At 49.7% G+C, this 6,577-nt stretch overlaps 1 pseudogene; it reads left to right on the top strand.

Moving 5' to 3' along the window:
• The first annotated feature begins 26 nt into the window (after positions 1-26).
• Positions 27-145, top strand: LOC112469828 (annotated as a pseudogene).
• The last annotated feature ends 6,432 nt before the right edge of the window (positions 146-6,577 follow it).

Here is a 6,577-nt window from a genome sequence, read left to right as displayed (position 1 = left end):
ACCCAGAGTAAAGGAGCAAAAAGTCTTGCTACGGCCACGTCCCCCTGAACGAGCCCGATCCCGCCTGATCTCGGAAGCTCAGCGGGGTCGGGCCTGGTTAGTCCTTGGATGGGAGACCACCTAGGAAGACCAGGTGCTGCAGGCATAAAAAAATAATAATAATAAAAAGAGATTGTAAGCCGACAAGATCTTTGCAACCTGTGAGGTCAACCAAGGGTTGCCTCACCTAAAAAAATAAAAAATAAAAATTAAATTAAATTAAAATTAATTTTTAAGACATACTCTCCCTTGACAGCCCAGCCTCTTCCAGCGTGGCCATCCCTCTCTTTGCCTTCTAGAGAAGCCTCTGGGAGAGTTGTTTACATTTGCTCCTTGACCTACTCCAAGCTGGCTCTGCCCATGGTGCCTAGAAACAAGCCTCACCAACAATCTTCTTGTGTCACCAAATCCCATGGTCACACCTTATCTGGGTACTAGAACACTGTCAGGCACAACTGACTGACCTGTCCTCTCTTCTCGGCTCTCCCATGCTCCCACAACACCTCCTGGATTTGCCCCATACCAGCTGTCCTCCAACATTCTGTCCCCCATCCCCTGTTCCAGTCACCTTTCACATGACCCCTTGGTAATGCAATCCACGCCTGAGGCTTCAGTCACCATCTGTGTACCTACACTTCTGATCTGTTCCAGCCCCGCTCCTTCTCCTGAGCTTGGGACCTGACTGTCCACTGCCTCCTGGCCCCTGCCTGAATGGTCCCATAGCCACCTCAAACCCAACATGGCCCAAACCAAGATTTCCCTCTGACCTCACACCTCGTTCCTCCTCTTGGGTCCCCCAACGTGATGACTGGTACCTCATCTCCCAGTTTCCCAAGTCAGAGCCCTCTCCTCCCACAAAGCCACACAGGGGATACTTATGGACTGTAGGTTCATCAATTCTGTCTCCCAAGTAGTTCCCTTTATCTAGGGCCTTGAAAGTCCACCCTCACCTTTCTCATTCTCTCCAGACAGACCCACTCAAGCCAGGATGTTCTCATTGTTCCTTGGAGGCCTCTTATGCTTTTCTACTTCCAGGTCTTTACTCACTCTTTGTCCCCACATGGAACACCGTCTTTCTCTTCTTTGCCTATCCAAATCCATTTTGCCCCCCTTCTGCATAGCCTAGATCCAGCCTTTTCCAAGGAAGCCTCTTTCTCCTCCCCAGCAGGCAGGACCTCCTCTCACCCTAAGCTCCTGGGCCCTTCTTGTCTTATCTATGCCTGGACACACAGCATCACCTCCACCCTTCCTCCTGCATACATGGACTCCTACATCTCCCAGGCTCCTTGTTGATAAGTGGACCATGTGACTGCTCCTGGCCAATGAACTGTGGGCAGGGGAGAACCAGTGACTTCCTGGCTATGCATAATTTTCCAGCTGCTGCAGCAACTAAGAAAACCTCTTTTGAGATGGTAGATCTTCAAGATCAAAGCAGAATGGAAAGCTGAGTCACCCCAGGAAGGACAGCAGCCCTGAGTGATGCCTGGACCTGCAGCAGAATTTACATAAGCAAACAATAAACTTTTGTTATGTTCATCCACTGAGATTTTGAGGTTGTTCGTTAACACAGCACAGCCTCTCCTACCCTGACTAATACAGTCTTCTCTGAGTGTTATTTCCCCACTTCTAGTCTGAGGATAACCATCATCAGCTCCTCACAGGGCGGTTGTAAGGATTAATTATTAAAAGATCCACATTGAGTCCCTGGGTGCCGATTGCAGGCTCATTGAGTACTGCCTAACTATGAGATGTCCTGGCTGGGCAGGTGTTATAAACTGTGTCAGGCCAAAATTGATATGTTAAAGCCCTAATCTCCAATGCGATGGTGTTTGGAGGAGGGGACCTTGGGGAGGTAATTAGGTTTAGATGAGGTCATAAGGTGGAGCCCCCATGATGGGATTAGTGCCCTTATGAGAAAGGAAGAGACCAGAGCACTTTCTCTGTCCACCATGGGAAGAAATGGTGAGAAGTATGCTGTCTGCAAGCCAGAAAGGGTTCTCATTAAGAGCCAAATCTGTAGGCACCTTGATATTGGACTTCCCAGCTTCCAGATCTATGCAAAATAAGTGTTTTCTGTTTAAGCCACCCAGTCTATGGTATTTTGTTATAGCAGCACAAGCAGACTAAGACAGCAGAGCTCCACACCACCATGGGAAGAAATGGTGAGAAGTATGCTGTCTGCAAGCCAGAAAGGGTTCTCATTAAGAGCCAAATCTGTAGGCACCTTGATATTGGACTTCCCAGCTTCCAGATCTATGCAAAATAAGTGTTTGCTGTTTAAGCCACCCAGTCTATGGTATTTTGTTATAGCAGCCCAAGCAGACTAAGACAGCAGAGCTCCACGTATTAGAGAAAAAAGGAGATAACTACATTCAGATGCTCAGGTTGGGCACTGAACAATTCGAGGTGGGAAGTGCATTACAATAGTGTACTGTAGTAACCCTGTAGTACTCCCAGTTCTGTTTTGAACCCACTGATAAATATGCAGACTGGTTTTGTTGCTATGAGAAGAATTTGGAGGGGAGGAGTCTGAAAAAGGCACGGGAGAAACAGGAACAATGGTTATATTAACAATATCAGGAGACATTCACATCATGCTGCTGTGTGCCAGGTACTGCTCCTAGCACTTTACTTACATTTATTCATTTATTTTTTACAACAACAGCACCACGAGGTATACATCATCATCCCCATTTTACACATGAGGAAACTGAGGCAGAGGTAAGGTAAGTTACCTAACATCATGTGGCTTATAAATAGCAGAGCCAGGATTTGAATCTGGGCAGTTTGACTTAAGAATTGCTCTTCACCCCACCATTGTGTGGGTTCCTGGGAGGAGGGCAGTGGGGGGCCCTTCCGCAGCCTAGCACCTGGCCTGGGTTTGAGCTTTCAGAGTTAAAATGAGGGCAGAAACTGAAGAAACTGATTTCATGAGAGTGTTCGAGAGATAATATGTACAGGCACAGCTCTTTAGGGCCCAGATGATGGGACACAGAGCTAAGATGGCAGAACACAGTTCCTTCCACCCTTTACCCCTTCCATCCCCCACTCCCAACCTGCCACCTTGACCTTGATACAGAACCCAGAATTGCTCTGGAGTCCAAAGGGCAGGGAATTTGGAAAGCATTCAGAGGCCACCTCTTTGGCTTGGCATTGGTATTTCATGAGGGCAGGGACAGTGGGAGGATTCTCCAACCAGGTTCAAGGATGGCATACGTGTGCATCAACAGGAGTTCGGGCAGGACCAGGATGGAAGAATGGGTGGGCTCCTATGAGGAAAGATGGTTTGTGGGCCCCGGTGAAACCCTACCTCTGGAGCCTGCCAGAAATAGTGGAGACTTTGTGGGGGAAGGGTCTAAGACCCTAGAGTGAGCATGTGGGGATTCAGAGGCTGAATCATTTAAATACAAATGTAATCTCATCTGTGCTCAGAGGTCCTTCAGCTCTGTGACACATCACGCCACAGGCAGGCATTCACCTAATTCTTACATCCACCCACTTTACAGATGAAGAAACCAGGGGTCAGAGAAGCTGATTGCCTACAGTCGTTCAGCCATTAGGCAGCAGAGTCTGGCAGACCCCAGAGGTCCTGCATTGTCCACGTCTCCAGCTGCCCTCAGAAGTTCCAGCCCAGCTGAAAGAACTCTGCATGTCCCCAAGGATACCTCCTACTGGGGACTAGGTCCTCCAGGTCTCCTATAGCCTGGCAGAGGCCTATCTACCAGGGTGAGCCTCTGCCTCACCCGCCCACCCGTGTGCTAGGGACAGAAGGGGGACTTTATGTGCAATCTGCCCAACTCTCCAGAAAGCACTTAGGTTTATGATGTGCATGAAATTGATCGCCAGTTGGCGCAGCCCCCGCTTGCTCAGTGCCAGCCCAGCGCTGGCAGGAGGCTGCCCCCCTACACTCCCACCACCACTTTCAAGGAGCATCAAAGCTGCTTGCCAAGGCCCCCCATGAGGGTCCTTCCCCACTAACAAGTGCAAAGTGGAGGGGGGAGCCTTGCCCAAAGGCCCTTCCACAGTGCACATATCCCGCCCCATGATAGTTAAATATCTCCGTGTTTTGTGCCAATTCCAGCCTCTTCTGCTTCTCTTCTAATGAGCTGATGCTTTCAAAGGCTCCACTAATTGGTGTTTGCTCCTCACACACCACGATACTTTGATAGTCACTTAGGACATGGGTCCACTCATCACATCCATGGTATAGGAGGTTGCTCACCTCACTGCACCAGGGTGCCTGGCCTGTGTGCCCAGTGCCTCTGTGCACATGTGAAAGTACCTATGTGCCTTGTTTCCCATGTGGGGAACATATGTCTGTATAGGCACACCTATGTGTACATGTGTGTACAAATGCTCCTTTGAGGTTATTTCTTGCGTACCTATGTCTTTGTCAGTGCATGCGCACTGATGTGCACAGGTGAATGCTACATTCCGTGCACACGGGGTGTGCATTTTTGTGTGTGCCCATATTCCTAGGTGGGTGTATTTGTGTGCATGTGACAGAGCCTGTGTTTATACATGCACTCATGTGCTTTGCATGTTTGTGCATGGACATCTGCTCTCAGGCACATACATGTGAATTTTTGCAAGTCTACTAATAAGGTATATATTTATGTCTGAGTGCATCTGTGGTGTGTGGGACATATGCCTAAGCCCAGGGCAGGGCAGGCATATGCATCTCTGTACATGGCGGGATGTGGGATGAGAAAATCCCTGGTTGGGGCATACATGCATATGTAGCATGCATGTACTTGGGCATTTGTGTATGACGTGTGGCAGAAAGGTGTAACATAGCAGCCAAGGGCCCACAGGCTTTGGGTTTGAGGTCTGGCTCTGCCATTTTCTACCCGTATAACTTTGGTATAATCACTTAATCTCTCTAATCTTCGGTTTTCTTATCTGTGAAATGGAGATAATAAAAGCACCTATTTCATATATTGTCATTGCACAGATCCAGCATGGAGCTAGCTGCCTGGAAGAAACCTTGTGGGCAGGCACTTGGGGAGACAGCTGGTCAGGTCCAGGTCACATAGTAACAGCTACAACCTCTGAGATCTTTGTTGCATTCGATGAGTTCACATATTTTTTTTACCTACCTTTGACAGATGGGAAACTGAGGCAAAGAAGTAGATGGCGGCAAAGCTGGAATTTGCTGTCCGAGGACACAGCCTACAAGCAGGCTTATTCCTGAGGGCGAGAGGGCAGCTTCGAGAGGATGGAGTAATGCATACCTTGGTGGACCCCATGCACAAATACATACACCTGGAGGGAGCAGAGAGGACAGGCACTCCAGGCGTGGGGGCAGGTGAGGGAGATAGGAGTATAGACAATATAGATGAGGAGGACAGGCAACCCCTAAGAAGCCCAGCTCCGTCCTGTAAACCAGGGATTCCCAACCCCCAGGCCATTGACCAGTACTGGTCCAGCACCTGCTAGGAACTGGGCCGCACAGCAGGAGGTGAGCAGCAGACAAGCGAGCGAAATTTCATCTGTACTTGCAGCCGCTCCCCAGCACTAGCATCACTGCCTCAGCTCCACCTCAGATCATCAGGCGTTAGATTCTCATGGGAGCACCAGTCCTGGTGCCAAAAAGGTCGGGAACTGCTGCTGTAAACACAGCTTCAGTCTAACCCTATCATTTACTCACCAGGAATCTGAGGCCGAGAGGGAAAGGAGCTTGCTCAAAGCCATAGGACAGAAAACCTTAGTACAGAGGCCCTTGGCACCCAGGCCATGGCTCTTACCCCTTGCTCTCCTCATTTACCACACTGCCACTCAAGTGGCACTGACCAGGCTGGGAACTGATGGGCAGGGGCAGGGTCCTCCCCATGGGTAGGTCATAGAGCATTCAAACTACCTGGTGGTCAGCATAGAGGGTCCACTGTGTCCATTTGGGGGAACATGACCTCTGGACCTAGGATCCTGCACTTCCTCCACCTAAGATTGCAACCAGTATGCTTTACTTTTTTTTCCCTTCATTTTTTGCGGGGTAATTTTTTATGTTACTTTTTTAATTTTAAAAAAAAGTCAAAACTTTAAAAAATCACAACCACCACCAGCAGCAGCGGTGCAACCTCACCAGCTGACATTGCCACTCTCATTAGCACTGCCACCCCCCACCCCCAGAGTCATCACCATCACCAGCATCAGGGGCTGACTGCTCCCCATCACCAGTTCTCATCCCTTAAGCTGTCCTTACCCACAGCCTTTAATAAATGTCTCTGTCATGGCCCTAGAATTAAATAAAAATAGTCTTCCCCCACCATTTGCATTTCGTTTCTTCTCCCACCTCCATGCTCATTCCAGGATCATGTGATTCGAAGCCCTCCCCAAACCTGCATCCTGCCTTGCTCCCCTGCTCCCAAGAGCCCCTGGCCTGGCCTGGCCTGGCCTGCAGAAACCTCAGGCTGGGCTTTGGCCCTGAAGCCTCACTGGGGGCTAACAGCAGGCGAGGAAGCCAGGAGGGGTAGAAGGGCCTGCAGCCCCCTCCTCACGCCTAGTGCCCCACCTACCCAGCCGGGCAGCCTGTCTGCCT

The sequence above is a fragment of the Pteropus alecto genome, unplaced genomic scaffold, assembly GCF_000325575.1.
Source record: "Pteropus alecto unplaced genomic scaffold, ASM32557v1 scaffold170, whole genome shotgun sequence".
In the NCBI taxonomy this organism is placed as follows: Eukaryota; Metazoa; Chordata; class Mammalia; order Chiroptera; family Pteropodidae; genus Pteropus; species Pteropus alecto.
The sequence above is the reverse complement of the archived record's forward strand: the minus strand, read 5'-3'. Positions and strand labels throughout refer to the sequence as shown.